Source organism: Coffea arabica, chromosome 6e (genome assembly GCF_036785885.1).
Source record: "Coffea arabica cultivar ET-39 chromosome 6e, Coffea Arabica ET-39 HiFi, whole genome shotgun sequence".
NCBI classification, from domain to species: domain Eukaryota; kingdom Viridiplantae; phylum Streptophyta; class Magnoliopsida; order Gentianales; family Rubiaceae; genus Coffea; species Coffea arabica.
Genome location: NC_092321.1, coordinates 39,965,446 through 39,983,326, shown reverse-complemented (window position 1 = coordinate 39,983,326; position 17,881 = coordinate 39,965,446).

Genomic DNA, 17,881 nt, shown 5'->3' with positions numbered 1-17,881 from the left:
ATTTGACCGAATTGTCTTCATCTTCCCTCTTACTTGGCCGAACCAAGAGAGAAGAGAAACCAAAGAGAGACCTCCAACTCCAACCTCAATTTTGTACTTGAATCTGAAGTTACTCCATGGAAATGTTAACTAAGAAAGATTTCAAGGTATTGGTGGAGCGATTTTTGAGGAAGAAGCCCTGGATTTCCATCTTTCTTGAGGTTACAAGGTAACTTTGGCTAGCAATTTTCCTCTACTACCAATATAGGAAAACTAGTGGATTAAGGTAGTACTTTTGGCAGCTTTATGGAAAATTTCATGGGTTGAACTAGTGTTATGGTAATTTATGGTTTTATGGTGAATTTTCTACCACACGTCATGCTTAAGTACTGACCATGGTCTGATAGCTTTGTTATGACTTGCCTAAAGAAAATTCAAGCTTGTGATTAAGAATTTCAGCTTTGGGTTTCATTTTGCTAAACTTGAGTAGAGACGGTTATATGCTTGATGTAGTGAGTTGTGGGCTTGATATTTATATGCTTGAGTTGAAGCTATTTCATGGGAAGAATGAAGCCTTGAATGGGCTAGGAAAAGTTAGTAAACACAAAGGATGTGCCGCTGAAAATTTTTTCCGCCGGGAACCTTGGAAGGTTTTACAGAATTTGTTATATCTTGATGTAGAAAAGTCAAAATTGAGTTTTATTATGTTTGAAACTAGATTCAGAGTATCTCTCAATTTCCATGAATATCTATGATTTTTCAAAGTTGACTGAAACTGTATACCTGTTCTGTCTGTTACTGGGTGAAGCAGCAACTTTAGGTTGGAATTTGACCGACTCGTGGATTGGATCTTACAATGGTACCTTCTAGAAAGTTGTAACAATTTGAATCCATATTCCGACGGTACATAAGAAGCTCGAGATAAGATTTTCAAATGAGATCACGCAAAACTAAAAAAATTTCTATTTTTCCTAGGATTATTCCTACTTACATTCCCAACTTTAGGATTGGAGTTGGTAAACTATTTTGAGGTTGGTTTATGAGTAGAAACGAGACTTAAATGAAAGGAAAATGAGTTCTTCAAACCACCTTAGGTCGGACAGTTTACAACTTTGCATTTTGAACGTCTTTTCTACTTTCTCTAAACGTTTGGCTATAAGTGATACTTTTCTGCTCTAAATGACTTTTGTAACATTGATTAGTAAGGACATAAGGATTATTCTTCGATGGGAACAAGCTAGTATTATATTTCGATAGGTTATACAACTATGAAACTTGTAAATTGAAACATGTTCTAAATAAAGATTTGTAGCTTCAATTCCTACATAATATGGCTTTGTATTGCTGGTCTTACTAAAGCATGCGCTCACAGGACTCGAGAGAGTTAAAAAGGATATTCATCGAAAATATTTTGAACTACTCAGTAATCAAGCTGAGAATCTCGAGGGCGAAATTCTTTAAGGGGGAGAGAGTGTGAGAACCCTCATTTTTAAAATACAATTTCCCCAAACTACATGCCTTGCACCAAGATTTAAACCACCTCTTATATGCCCTGGCATTATATTTCACAATGTGTTACAACAAATCCCTTGTATTGACCCTCACTTTAAAACACAATTTTCTTACTTACATGCCTTATTATAAGATCTAGACCATTTAATATATGCCCTTACAAATTATTTTCTATGTGTTATAATAATTTCCATGCATTTCATTTCAATTCATTTTACTTGAAGTAAAATATTTCCTTGAGCTAGGTTGTAAATAATTCACCACTTGTAATTGTCCAAGTGTTCTTTTATTAGTGGTAGAGACTTTATGTGAGAGATTAGAGGTGTTGAATAATTATTGGTGCATTTGGAAAGGTAAGAATGGCATTAGTCAAAGATTAAGAAAGGTTAGGACAATAATGGAGCCATGTGGCAAAACCCTAGCCATGTATCTTGTTTGACCAAAGGATTAGAGGAATTTTAAACCAACTTTGCTTCATTTTCCTCCAAAATTTCGTCCACCTTAAGGGCTTCCAAGGGAAGGAAGAAAACTCCATCTTCTTGCTATGACAACCTTAGTTTGATCTTGAACAAAAACCAAAAGAGAAAGATCTAGAGTTTGTGAGAAAATTTCCTTCAATCTTTGAGGTTGTTTCAAGCCTAAAGCTTCTATTGTGGTGGTTTGTTTGGTGACCAAAGCAACTTGTAAGTAAGGTATGTAATCTTTAAAATTTGGGTTTATGATGTTATATCATCTACTTGAGGTTGAAATGGTGAAAACAACTTGTTATGGTTGAATTTGGGGTTAGTTTCTTGAGTTAATCAAGTAATGGTTAGGTTTACTAATATGCATACCAAGTGTTTGATGAAATGTCTAACCCTTATTCATGTGTGTTTATGAAGTATTGATATGTTTTAAACCCCTATTTAGTTGGATCTAATACTTGTTATGTGCAAGGAATGAAAATAACAAGAAGAGTAGAAGTTAGAAATTTTTTAAAGTGTGCTGACCGAAACTTTTTAAGCTTGCTGCCCAGTTTTTCCTTGATATTTTCATGCACATTTTGGCTACAAATGTGAGTATTATATGTTGGGTTATGTGTACAAAAAAATTAGCCAATTTGGTTGAATAAATTTTGAGTTATAAACAAAGGAGGAAAACTGGACTAGGTCCAGAAATTTTCTGTCCATCCATCTTGTTAAGGTCATAACGTGTTACTCACTGATCAGAATTGAGTGCCGTTTATGGCAATTGAAAGTAGACTCTTAGAGCTTTAAAACGGTACAAAGCTCATTTTCTGGTTCATCCCGAGCGATCCGTGGCGAGTCTGGAAAGTTGGCTGTCCGGGAAGTACTGTTCATCCGAGACAGTCCAGAAAGTTCATTTGGTTTCTTAATTTTGAGCCACTTATGTTGGGATTTTGGAAATGGTTTCTTCTAGACAAATTTAGCCTTATGAACCTAGTTTCCAATGCAACTGACGGAACCAAATTCTGACTTTCCCACAATGAGCAATGACCGTTTCCCCGAGGCTGGCCGGGCGAGACAGTTTAACCCGTAATGAAGCCTTTGAGCTGTAGTGAAACTTTTCTTTTGCCAAACTTTCATGTACATACTAGACTTGTTTTCCATGAACTTTCACCGTGGTTTAGACCCTATTTGCATGCCGGATTAAGTAGCTTAAGCTACTCACTTGGCCTCTTAATGAACCTATACTTTAGTAGGGAACGAATCCAATTATTAATGTTTTCACTCGTTGACCTAGGTTTGGGCAACGACGGTGATCGTAACTGAGACATTTGACGTCGATTATTACTTTTGCTTGACAGGTGAGTGTTCCACTACCTGCTACTTGTTATGAGAAATATTCGTGTACTTGAAAGTATTGAATTGTTATTGTTTGAGCCAAAACTGTTTTAATTAAAATTGAGGCGAGTGTGTACTTTATCGCACTCGACCTTTCTTATTTTTTCTTTTCACTGAGGCTCTACTTACTGAATGAATTAACATGAAATGAGATATTGCTATACATGACTGTGCTTAAGTTGCGTGGATGACATTCCACCAACTACTGTTACTGTTTGGGTACCCAACCTCATAGGTGAGTCGGTTGTATCGAGCCAGCAAGGGCTTGGTCGAGAAGGCCGATAAACCTTGAGGACTGTTTACTGTTCACTAGAAATTGAATCTTGCTTGGAGGTCCCTGGTGAAGCATAGCCGCTGTGCTTGCTTGTTGTGTTGTCCAGCACCACCAGTGATAAAATCCTCGGCTTGATACTGTTTCATTGGAATCCTTGAGCATTGGAAACTCGGATTCCTGGTATACTCGAGTATTACCAAACTACTGTTTATGGAGTGCGGGCCCGGTGGGGGGTTGTTTGGTGGACGGAGACTGGTGAAAGTGGTGTTGTACGGACCTATATACTGTTACAAGTGTTGACGGAGTGTCAACAGGAGGCAATTATGATCAAGCTCAAGTGGACCTTTGGCTTTTGAAAGCCACCCGTATCCTTGAATTGAACTGTTATTTTACTGTACGGTGTTTAGTTGGCTATTTTGTGATTTTATGTGGCTATGTGTTTACTTGTTTACCTGGAACCTCACTGGGCTTTAGCTCACTCCATTCCCTTTGTTTTCCTTAACAGATCGGGAAGGGATTTGATCGAGGGCTTTCTTAGCTTTATTTTGCCGTTCTTGCGTTTTGAGGTTGTAACTTTCGTTTAAGCAGACTTGTAAGCTTAAATTCTTAAGGGTGATTTATATTATGTAATTTTGAGTGAAGCGTGGTAAGTTGGCATACGATGATATATGTACTAAGCTGAATTGTTGAATTAGTGATTATGTTTGAGTTAGTGTTTCAATCCCCTACATTGTCAAATGTTACATTCGTTTCATTGATGATATTAGTACTTTGAACGACTGAGTCCTGGCGAGAGTTGGGCAGGCAGTCCGTTGATACCCTGGGTTTGCCCTAGGGAGAGGTGGGGCTGTCACAGTTGGTATCAGAGCTTAGGCTTCAGATCTTTGTAGAGTATCCTAGACATAAAAGCTCAGGATGCTGGACTGTGGGATTGGTTTGAAAGTTAAGTGATCACTGGAAGGAAAAAAAAAATTTTGAGCCTAGGTTTGAATTGGTTTGGGCGAGTTAGGAATTTTCGACTTGAGGATTATATTTGATTATTTTCCCTTAAGAGTACTTAAGTTTATCTACACTTTGTGTAGGCTGGATGAATCTGGCGGCCCTAGTAATAGACCGGTTGGCGAGCCATCCCGTGGGGACTTACCGATTGATACGCTCCTCGATCCACGGTCGAGACACGTAGCACGTTTGCCCAAGGATCTAGCGAGGACGTCCAACGCTTGGAATTGCGGGATCTAGAACCAAACGGACGACACGATTTGATTCAAGACGGTAGACGACACTCCGATGAAGGTGAATACTCCAGGGGAATAGGTCGGTAGAACAATCTAGGACAGGACGCAAGACTGCTCAAAACCCTTGCCAAAGCAAGTAAAGGGGTCGAATCTCTCTCTCAAGAAGAATCGAAAATATGCAAAACTTTATTGATAAAACGTCTCCCTAAAACCTTACAAAGCAAGCCTATTTATAGGCTAAAGTGACTGAAACCCTAAAGGGACTAGGAAAGGGAAAAGTCGGCCCATGGTCTTGGGACAAGATGGGCCGGCCCATGCTCTTACTTAAACACTAATCAATTGCTAAATAACTACTAAGGCCTAAGGCCCTATTCGGCCAACTCATTTGGAGGCCCACTTGACTCTTCATGGGCTTGGGTCATGGTGTAGATAACCCGATTAAAATCCTTCAAGCCTTCGAGGTCTCTATGAGAGTCTTGAGTTAAAGCCGCTATCCATCTCGCCATCCGTGCACACATCACCGATGATTAAGTATCAAATCAGACCCGGAGGCCTAGAGCCTATTGGGGATTATCTAATCACTACAAGTGGTGTGAGTGTCTGCAAATTTTACCTATTCTAATGGAGTAGTGTTGGCCGTTGTGAAGGAGCGAAAGTTGCTTGCCCGGGACAATGCTAGGTTTAAATCTGAAGTCAATCAACTAAAGGAAACTACTAAAATGCAAGCCGATCGAATTAAGGAGCACAGGTATGATATGGTTGAAGGCCATCAAAGGATTGGTAAATCTTTGTATGTAACTTGGAGAAGCTCAGGAACGCGTTTAGGGGGCAATAAAAGTGAGGAATAGAGTCGAGTCAAACCTGAATGTTTGTGATGACCTGTTTGGGGACTTCAGTAGACTTAAGTGGTGAAGTCTCTAACATTGGAGACGAGGCAAGTGTTGACCTTGCCTAGACCGGAGGAGGGTCAGCTAGTCCCGCATCAAACTAAGCCTACACCTCTAGGCTACTACTTTGGATGATTTTGACTACTATACATAGAAAGGATAAGGGATGTGGTGACTCGGTGGTTGTACAATTTTCTTTTGACTACTTGCACTGGATTTTGCCTTGATATGACTGTATGACTGTATTTGTATCTGTGAGTCTCGTACCTGATACTTTTGGTCTAGTTATCTTACAAACAACTACTATGATGAGCCTTGGAATGTATAATACTTTGACTTTGACTGTGACTGTGAATTGGACTGTGACTGTTACGGTGACTTTGACCTCGACTTTATTACGACATTGGCATTTAATTGCTTTATATTTTCACTCGCTTATTGTGACTCCGATTTCATTTTATTTGACTTTTGAAAAGGAATAATCATCTATAATGTACCAACACGTACTTACCCATTGGTTAAAATACTTGGACCCTAGACCAGTGAGTAATAAAGGAGAATAGGTCCAGGACCAAGAAGAGGAATAAAGGTTTGTAGTCAATTAGAACCAGGGACCCGCAGGTGGAGTAGGGGACCAGGTAGCTACAGCTATCAATCGTATGACCGATCTACTGTTTACTGGCCATTCGGTTGACCAACAAGGTCAAACACCGGGTAACTAGTAAAGGAACCTTGAAGTAAGTTAAGATAGAGTCCTAAATCAGTTCCAAAAGTTCACACCTCCTAAATTTCTTGGAGAACTAGATCCCGAAATTGCCGAAAACTGGTTTGAAAGAATAGAAGATATTTTACTGCTTCGCGTGGTCTCTGCGCGAAGTGAGCTTGGGGCCAAGTGGTGTTATTGTTTCGATTATGTGAGTCAGTGGAAAGGACTAGGTGCTCTTTTTGGGCGTAAGCTATGAATCATGACTGTTATAAGCGTAAACCCTTTATCAGGATACTTGGGAGGAATAGATATGTACGTCGGGTAGGAATCTGTAATATGGGTGATTTACTCTTAGGACCGGCCGGCTCGAGTTGTGAATTACCTTATTGTGGATTCTTGTACTTGAGTACCAAAAAGTGGAGAGCCCTAGAATAAGGGTCTGTATCTTGATTGCACTTGAGACAAGTTTTAATGGCAAAAGTCAAGGCGCGAAAGATCCTAATATTTGACCTAGTTATTGGACTGATTGAGGGAATAAATCTCGGAAGCTATCATGGACTAATCTCAAAATAGTCTGACAGGGTTTCTATAGATGGTGGCTAGATTATACTGTACGTCGAGAAATTTGCACTGAAGATCTGTTTCCTTCACCCATGACTGTGAAGACATGATAAGTGTTTATTTCGAATGTGGGGCGGTTTGATTACAACTATATGGATATTTCTACTCCTCTTGTGACATTCTTTCCTATGCTTCCTTGACACCTATCCACTAATGTCTAAGTATGGACTTGACTCGATTATGATCGTGGCGAGATCGTGAGTTTTGGAATTATGCATGGGAATTTGAGAAAAGAATTGGATTCTATACCTGTATGCAAGAGATTGAGATAGGAGGTAGAAGTTCCGACACATAAAGTACGCTTTAGGGTTGCTGTGTGCATAAGTGATAAGGATACTCTCGTATTGAAATTCCCGAATAAGAATGAGTGGCATTGTATTCTGAGCTATTAGCCTACCTGTATTCTATTATCTTGTCTATCTCACTTGAGGATAGCTACGTTTAATTCCTTGTGGTAGGATCGGAGGAGAATGAATTTAAAAGTTATATGACTAGAGTTTCCAATTGTAATTAGTTACTTACTTTGCTCCTTTGATTTACTGGCAAGCTACTATCGAGATAAGTGAATTAGTGAGATGACAAATGTGACTGATCTGCATAAGAAAATAGAGGTTATTCAAAAAGAAATAGAGTTCCAAAAGAGATGAACTGAGTACTGGGAAAGATGATGGGAACCAAAATACCTAGAGAACATTGAACTATTGCATCAGAACATACGATTGAAAGGAAATATGAAGGGGTTCCAGAAGAGGTACAGAATAAGTTTGTACCAGTACATTTGCCAAGTTGAATAGCCATTAATGAGGTTTTTGCCTGGATAAGTTATAATCATTGGACTATGCATAGTGACATTTTTATATAGCAAGATGTATTCCCTTAGGAACAGTGGACTTGGTACCTGCTGTTTTAATAAGTGCTATGAAATATTTGTGGTGGTGCAATATTGGATCCTTATCCCTGAGTTTATTGCCCTACTTTGGTCTTTGAGTTAAAAATTTATCGTTTGTCGCTCGAAGGGAAGAAATGATTTAATGTACAGAGTGTATGGGTTAAAGAGCTAGCAAGAATAGTAACCATGTTGTAACTCTTCTTTCTATCGAGATTAAGGTTTGCGTCACATTTTTCACCTTGACTAAATCAACAATTTGACCGAATTGTCTTCATCTTCCCTCTTACTTGGCCGAACCAAGAGAGAAGAGAAACCAAAGAGAGACCTCCAACTCCAACCTCAATTTTGTACTTGAATCTGAAGTTACTCCATGGAAATGTTAACTAAGAAAGATTTCAAGGTATTGGTGGAGCGATTTTTGAGGAAGAAGCCCTGGATTTCCATCTTTCTTGAGGTTACAAGGTAACTTTGGCTAGCAATTTTCCTCTACTACCAATATAGGAAAACTAGTGGATTAAGGTAGTACTTTTGGCAGCTTTATGGAAAATTTCATGGGTTGAACTAGTGTTATGGTAATTTATGGTTTTATGGTGAATTTTCTACCACACGTCATGCTTAAGTACTGACCATGGTCTGATAGCTTTGTTATGACTTGCCTAAAGAAAATTCAAGCTTGTGATTAAGAATTTCAGCTTCGGGTTTCATTTTGCTAAACTTGAGTAGAGGTTATATGCTTGATGTAGTGAGTTGTGGGCTTGATATTTATATGCTTGAGTTGAAGCTATTTCATGGGAAGAATGAAGCCTTGAATGGGCTAGGAAAAGTTAGTAAACACAAAGGATGTGCCGCTGAAAATTTTTTCCGCAGGGAACCTTGGAAGGTTTTACAGAATTTGTTATATCTTGATGTAGAAAAGTCAAAATTGAGTTTTATTATGTTTGAAACTAGATTCAGAGTATTGTTCTCAATTTCCATGAATATCTATGATTTTTCAAAGTTGACTGAAACTGTATACCTGTTCTGTCTGTTACTGGGTGAAGCAGCAACTTTAGGTTGGAATTTGACCGACTCGTGGATTGGATCTTACAATGGTACCTTCTAGAAAGTTGTAACAATTTGAATCCATATTCCGACGGTATAAAGTTTTTTAAGTTTTGGACACAAGAAGCTCGAGATAAGATTTTCAAATGAGATCACGCAAAACTAAAAAAATTTCTATTTTTCCTAGGATTATTCCTACTTACATTCCCAACTTTAGGATTGGAGTTGGTAAACTATTTTGAGGTTGGTTTATGAGTAGAAACGAGACTTAAATGAAAGGAAAATGAGTTCTTCAAACCACCTTAGGTCGGACAGTTTACAACTTTGCATTTTGAACGTCTTTTCTACTTTCTCTAAACGTTTGGCTATAAGTGATACTTTTCTGCTCTAAATGACTTTTGCAACATTGATTAGTAAGGACATAAGGATTATTCTTCGATGGGAACAAGCTAGTATTATATTTCGATAGGTTATACAACTATGAAACTTGTAAATTGAAACATGTTCTAAATAAAGATTTGTAGCTTCAATTCCTACATAATATGGCTTTGTATTGCTGGTCTTACTAAAGCATGCGCTCACAGGACTCGAGAGAGTTAAAAAGGATATTCATCGAAAATATTTTGAACTACTCAGTAATCAAGCTGAGAATCTCGAGGGCGAAATTCTTTAAGGGGGAGAGAGTGTGAGAACCCTCATTTTTAAAATACAATTTCCCCAAACTACATGCCTTGCACCAAGATTTAAACCACCTCTTATATGCCCTGGCATTATATTTCACAATGTGTTACAACAAATCCCTTGTATTGACCCTCACTTTAAAACACAATTTTCTTACTTACATGCCTTATTATAAGATCTAGACCATTTAATATATGCCCTTACAAATTATTTTCTATGTGTTATAATAATTTCCATGCATTTCATTTCAATTCATTTTACTTGAAGTAAAATATTTCCTTGAGCTAGGTTGTAAATAATTCACCACTTGTAATTGTCCAAGTGTTCTTTTATTAGTGGTAGAGACTTTATGTGAGAGATTAGAGGTGTTGAATAATTATTGGTGCATTTGGAAAGGTAAGAATGGCATTAGTCAAAGATTAAGAAAGGTTAGGACAATAATGGAGCCATGTGGCAAAACCCTAGCCATGTATCTTGTTTGACCAAAGGATTAGAGGAATTTTAAACCAACTTTGCTTCATTTTCCTCCAAAATTTCGTCCACCTTAAGGGCTTCCAAGGGAAGGAAGAAAACTCCATCTTCTTGCTATGACAACCTTAGTTTGATCTTGAACAAAAACCAAAAGAGAAAGATCTAGAGTTTGTGAGAAAATTTCCTTCAATCTTTGAGGTTGTTTCAAGCCTAAAGCTTCTATTGTGGTGGTTTGTTTGGTGACCAAAGCAACTTGTAAGTAAGGTATGTAATCTTTAAAATTTGGGTTTATGATGTTATATCATCTACTTGAGGTTGAAATGGTGAAAACAACTTGTTATGGTTGAATTTGGGGTTAGTTTCTTGAGTTAATCAAGTAATGGTTAGGTTTACTAATATGCATACCAAGTGTTTGATGAAATGTCTAACCCTTATTCATGTGTGTTTATGAAGTATTGATATGTTTTAAACCCCTATTTAGTTGGATCTAATACTTGTTATGTGCAAGGAATGAAAATAACAAGAAGAGTAGAAGTTAGAAATTTTTTAAAGTGTGCTGACCGAAACTTTTTAAGCTTGCTGCCCGGTTTTACCTTGATATTTTCAAGCACATTTTGGCTACAAATGTGAGTATTATATGTTGGGTTATGTGTGTGGAGGTTGTCTACAAAAAAATTAGCCAATTTGGTTGAATAAATTTTGAGTTATAAACAAAGGAGGAAAACTGGACTAGGTCCAGAAATTTTCTGTCCAGCCATCTTGTTAAGGTCATAACGTGTTACTCACTGATCAGAATTGAGTGCCGTTTATGGCAATTGAAAGTAGACTCTTAGAGCTTTAAAACGGTACAAAGCTCATTTTCTGGTTCATCCCGAGCGATCCGTGGCGAGTCTGGAAAGTTGGCTGTCCGGGAAGTACTGTTCATCCGAGACAGTCCAGAAAGTTCATTTGGTTTCTTAATTTTGAGCCACTTATGTTGGGATTTTGGAAATGGTTTCTTCTAGACAAATTTAGCCTTATGAACCTAGTTTCCAATGCAACTGACGGAACCAAATTCTGACTTTCCCACAATGAGCAATGACCGTTTCCCCGAGGCTGGCCGGGCGAGACAGTTTAACCCGTAATGAAGCCTTTGAGCTGTAGTGAAACTTTTCTTTTGCCAAACTTTCATGTACATACTAGACTTGTTTTCCATGAACTTTCACCGTGGTTTAGACCCTATTTGCATGCCGGATTAAGTAGCTTAAGCTACTCACTTGGCCTCTTAATGAACCTATACTTTAGTAGGGAACGAATCCAATTATTAATGTTTTCACTCGTTGACCTAGGTTTGGGCAACGACGGTGATCGTAACTGAGACGTTTGACGTCGATTATTACTTTTGCTTGACAGGTGAGTGTTCCACTACCTGCTACTTGTTATGAGAAATATTCGTGTACTTGAAAGTATTGAATTGTTATTGTTTGAGCCAAAACTGTTTTAATTAAAATTGAGGCGAGTGTGTACTTTATCGCACTCGACCTTTCTTATTTTTTCTTTTCACTGAGGCTCTACTTACTGAATGAATTAACATGAAATGAGATATTGCTATACATGACTGTGCTTAAGTTGCGTGGATGACATTCCACCAACTACTGTTACTGTTTGGGTACCCAACCTCATAGGTGAGTCGGTTGTATCGAGCCAGCAAGGGCTTGGTCGAGAAGGCCGATAAACCTTGAGGACTGTTTACTGTTCACTGGAAATTGAATCTTGCTTGGAGGTCCCTGGTGAAGCATAGCCGCTGTGCTTGCTTGTTGTGTTGTCCAGCACCACCAGTGATAAAATCCTCGGCTTGATACTGTTTCATTGGAATCCTTGAGCATTGGAAACTCGGATTCCTGGTATACTCGAGTATTACCAAACTACTGTTTATGGAGTGCGGACCCGGTGGGGGGTTGTTTGGTGGACGGAGACTGGTGAAAGTGGTGTTCTAAGGACCTATATACTGTTACAAGTGTTGACGGAGTGTCAACAGGAGGCAATTATGATCAAGCTCAAGTGGACCTTTGGCTTTTGAAAGCCACCCGTATCCTTGAATTGAACTGTTATTTTACTGTACGGTGTTTAGTTGGCTATTTTGTGATTTTATGTGGCTATGTGTTTACTTGTTTACCTGGAACCTCACTGGGCTTTAGCTCATCCATTCCCTTTGTTTTCCTTAACAGATCGGGAAGGGATTTGATCGAGGGCTTTCTTAGCTTTATTTTGCCGTTCTTGCGTTTTGAGGTTGTAACTTTCGTTTAAGCAGACTTGTAAGCTTAAATTCTTAAGGGTGATTTATATTATGTAATTTTGAGTGAAGCGTGGTAAGTTGGCATACGATGATATATGTACTAAGCTGAATTGTTGAATTAGTGATTATGTTTGAGTTAGTGTTTCAATCCCCTGCATTGTCAAATGTTACATTCGTTTCATTGATGATATTAGTACTTTGAACGACTGAGTCCTGGCGAGAGTTGGGCAGGCAGTCCGTTGATACCCTAGGGTTTGCCCTAGGGAGAGGTGGGGCTGTCACAATTGGTATCAGAGCTTAGGCTTCAGATCTTTGTAGAGTATCCTAGACATAAAAGCTCAGGATGCTGGACTGTGGGATTGGTTTGAAAGTTAAGTGATCACTGGAAGGAAAAAAAAATTTTGAGCCTAGGTTTGATTTGGTTTGGGCGAGTTAGGAATTTTTGACTTGAGGATTATATTTGATTATTTTCCCTTAAGAGTACTTAAGTTTATCTACACTTTGTGTAGGCTGGATGAATCTGGCGGCCCTAGTAATAGACCGGTTGGCGAGCCATCCCGTGGGGACTTACCGATGATTAAGTATCAAATCAGACCCGGAGGCCTAGAGCCTACTGGGGCTTATCTAATCACTACAAGTGGTGTGAGTGTCTGCAAATTTTACCTATTCTAATGGAGTAGTGTTGGCCGTTGTGAAGGAGCGAAAGTTGCTTGCCCGGGACAATGCTAGGTTTAAAGCTGAAGTCAATCAACTAAAGGAAACTACTAAAATGCAAGCCGATCGAATTAAGGAGCACAGGTATGATATGGTTGAAGGCCATCAAAGGATTGGTAAATCTTTGTATGTAACTTGGAGAAGCTCAGGAACGCGTTTAGGGGGCAATAAAAGTGAGGAATAGAGTCGAGTCAAACCTGAATGTTTGTGATGACCTGTTTGGGGACTTCAGTAGACTTAAGTGGTGAAGTCTCTAACATTGGAGACGAGGCAAGTGTTGACCTTGCCTAGACCGGAGGAGGGTCAGCTAGTCCCGCATCAAACTAAGCCTACACCTCTAGGCTACTACTTTGGATGATTTTGACTACTATACATAGAAAGGATAAGGGATGTGGTGACTCGGTGGTTGTACAATTTTCTTTTGACTACTTGCACTGGATTTTTCCTTGATATGACTGTATGACTGTATTTGTATTTGTGAGTCTCGTACCTGATACTTTTGGTCTAGTTATCTTACAAACAACTACTATGAGCCTTGGAATGTATAATACTTTGACTTTGACTGTGACTGTGAATTGGACTGTGACTGTTACGGTGACTTTGACCTCGACTTTATTACGACATTGGCATTTAATTGCTTTATATTTTCACTCGCTTATTGTGACTCCGATTTCATTTTATTTGACTTTTATAAAGGAATAATCATCTATCATGTACCAACACGTACTTACGCATTGGTTAAAATACTTGGACCCTAGACCAGTGAGTAATAAAGGAGAATAGGTCCAGGACCAAGAAGAGGAATAAAGGTTTGTAGTCAATTAGAACCAGGGACCCGGAGGTGGAGTAGGGGATCAGGTAGCTACAGCTATCAATCGTATGACCGATCTACTGTTTACTGGCCATTCGGTTGACCAACAAGGTCAAACACCGGGTAACTAGTAAAGGAACCTTGAAGTAAGTTAAGATAGAGTCCTAAATCAGTTCCAAAAGTTCACACCTCCTAAATTTCTTGGAGAACTAGATCCCGAAATTGCCGAGAACTGGTTTGAAAGAATGGAAGATATTTTACTGCTTCGCGTGGTCTCTGCGCGAAGTGAGCTTGGGGCCAAGTGGTGTTATTGTTTCGATTATGTGAGTCAGTGGAAAGGACTAGGTGCTCTTTTTGGGCATAAGCTATGAATCATGACTGTTATAAGCGTAAACCCTTTATCAGGATACTTGGGAGGAATAGATATGTACGTCGGGTAGGAATCTGTAATATGGGTGATTTACTCTTAGGACCGGCCGGCTCGAGTTGTGAATTACCTTATTGTGGATTCTTGTACTTGAGTACCAAAAAGTGGAGAGCCCTAGAATAAGGGTCTGTATCTTGATTGCACTTGAGACAAGTTTTAATGGCAAAAGTCAAGGCGCGAAAGATCCTAATATTTGACCTAGTTATTGGACTGATTGAGGGAATAAATCTCGGAAGCTATCATGGACTAATCTCAAAATAGTCTGACAGGGTTTCTATAGATGGTGGCTAGATTATACTGTACGTCGAGAAATTTGCACTGAAGATCTGTTTCCTTCACCCATGACTGTGAAGACATGATAAGTGTTTATTTCGAATGTGGGGCGGTTTGATTACAACTATATGGATATTTCTACTCCTCTTGTGACATTCTTTCCTATGCTTCCTTGACACCTATCCACTAATGTCTAAGTATGGACTTGACTCGATTATGATCGTGGCGAGATCGTGAGTTTTGGAATTATGCATGGGAATTTGAGAAAAGAATTGGATTCTATACCTGTATGCAAGAGATTGAGATAGGAGGTAGAAGTTCCGACACATAAAGTACGCTTTAGGGTTGCTATGTGCATAAGTGATAAGGATACTCTCGTATTGAAATTCCCGAATAAGAATGAGTGGCATTGTATTCTGAGCTATTAGCCTACCTGTATTCTATTATCTTGTCTATCTCACTTGAGGATAGCTACGTTTAATTCCTTGTGGTAGGATCGGAGGAGAATGAATTTAAAAGTTATATGACTAGAGTTTCCAATTGTAATTAGTTACTTACTTTGCTCCTTTGATTTACTGGCAAGCTACTATCTAGATAAGTGAATTAGTGAGATGACAAATGTGACTGATCTGCATAAGAAAATAGAGGTTATTAAAAAAGAAATAGAGTTCCAAAAGAGATGAACTGAGTACTGGGAAGGATGATGGGAACCAAAATACCTAGAGAACATTGAACTATTGCATCAGAACATACGATTGAAAGGAAATATGAAGGGGTTCCAGAAGAGGTACAGAATAAGTTTGTACAAGTACATTTGCCAAGTTGAATAGCCATTAATGAGGTTTTTGCCTGGATAAGTTATAATCATTGGACTATGCATAGTGACATTTTTATATAGCAAGATGTATTCCCTTAGGAACAGTGGACTTGGTACCTGCTGTTTTAATAAATGCTATGAAATATTTGTGGTGGTGCAATATTGGATCCTTATCCCTGAGTTTATTGCCCTACTTTGGTCTTTGAGTTAAAAATTTATCGTTTGTCGCTCGAAGGGAAGAAATGATTTAATGTACAGAGTGTATGGGTTAAAGAGCTAGCAAGAATAGTAACCATGTTGTAACTCTTCTTTCTATCGAGATTAAGGTTTGCGTCACATTTTTCACCTTGACTAAATCAACAATTTGACCGAATTGTCTTCATCTTCCCTCTTACTTGGCCGAACCAAGAGAGAAGAGAAACCAAAGAGAGACCTCCAACTCCAACCTCAATTTTGTACTTGAATCTGAAGTTACTCCATGGAAATGTTAACTAAGAAAGATTTCAAGGTATTGGTGGAGCGATTTTTGAGGAAGAAGCCCTGGATTTCCATCTTTCTTGAGGTTACAAGGTAACTTTGGCTAGCAATTTTCCTCTACTACCAATATAGGAAAACTAGTGGATTAAGGTAGTACTTTTGGCAGCTTTATGGAAAATTTCATGGGTTGAACTAGTGATATGGTAATTTATGGTTTTATGGTGAATTTTCTACCACACGTCATGCTTAAGTACTGACCATGGTCTGATAGCTTTGTTATGACTTGCCTAAAGAAAATTCAAGCTTGTGATTAAGAATTTCAGCTTTGGGTTTCATTTTGCTAAACTTGAGTAGAGACGGTTATATGCTTGATGTAGTGAGTTGTGGGCTTGATATTTATATGCTTGAGTTGAAGCTATTTCATGGGAAGAATGAAGCCTTGAATGGGCTAGGAAAAGTTAGTAAACACAAAGGATGTGCCGCTGAAAATTTTTTCCGCCGGGAACCTTGGAAGGTTTTACAGAATTTGTTATATCTTGATGTAGAAAAGTCAAAATTGAGTTTTATTATGTTTGAAACTAGATTCAGAGTATCTCTCAATTTCCATGAATATCTATGATTTTTCAAAGTTGACTGAAACTGTATACCTGTTCTGTCTGTTACTGGGTGAAGCAGCAACTTTAGGTTGGAATTTGACCGACTCGTGGATTGGATCTTACAATGGTACCTTCTAGAAAGTTGTAACAATTTGAATCCATATTCCGACGGTACATAAGAAGCTCGAGATAAGATTTTCAAATGAGATCACGCAAAACTAAAAAAATTTCTATTTTTCCTAGGATTATTCCTACTTACATTCCCAACTTTAGGATTGGAGTTGGTAAACTATTTTGAGGTTGGTTTATGAGTAGAAACGAGACTTAAATGAAAGGAAAATGAGTTCTTCAAACCACCTTAGGTCGGACAGTTTACAACTTTGCATTTTGAACGTCTTTTCTACTTTCTCTAAACGTTTGGCTATAAGTGATACTTTTCTGCTCTAAATGACTTTTGCAACATTGATTAGTAAGGACATAAGGATTATTCTTCGATGGGAACAAGCTAGTATTATATTTCGATAGGTTATACAACTATGAAACTTGTAAATTGAAACATGTTCTAAATAAAGATTTGTAGCTTCAATTCCTACATAATATGGCTTTGTATTGCTGGTCTTACTAAAGCATGCGCTCACAGGACTCGAGAGAGTTAAAAAGGATATTCATCGAAAATATTTTGAACTACTCAGTAATCAAGCTGAGAATCTCGAGGGTGAAATTCTTTAAGGGGGAGAGAGTGTGAGAACCCTCATTTTTAAAATACAATTTCCCCAAACTACATGCCTTGCACCAAGATTTAAACCACCTCTTATATGCCCTTGCATTATATTTCACAATGTGTTACAACAAATCCCTTGTATTGACCCTCACTTTAAAACACAATTTTTTTACTTACATGCCTTATTATAAGATCTAGACCATTTACTATATGCCCTTACAAATTATTTTCTATGTGTTATAATAATTTCCATGCATTTCATTTCAATTCATTTTACTTGAAGTAAAATATTTCCTTGAGCTAGGTTGTAAATAATTCACCACTTGTAATTGTCCAAGTGTTCTTTTATTAGTGGTAGAGACTTTATGTGAGAGATTAGAGGTGTTGAATAATTATTGGTGCATTTGGAAAGGTAAGAATGGCATTAGTCAAAGATTAAGAAAGGTTAGGACAATAATGGAGCCATGTGGCAAAACCCTAGCCATGTATCTTGTTTGACCAAAGGATTAGAGGAATTTTAAACCAACTTTGCTTCATTTTCCTCCAAAATTTCGTCCACCTTAAGGGCTTCCAAGGGAAGGAAGAAAACTCCATCTTCTTGCTATGACAACCTTAGTTTGATCTTGAACA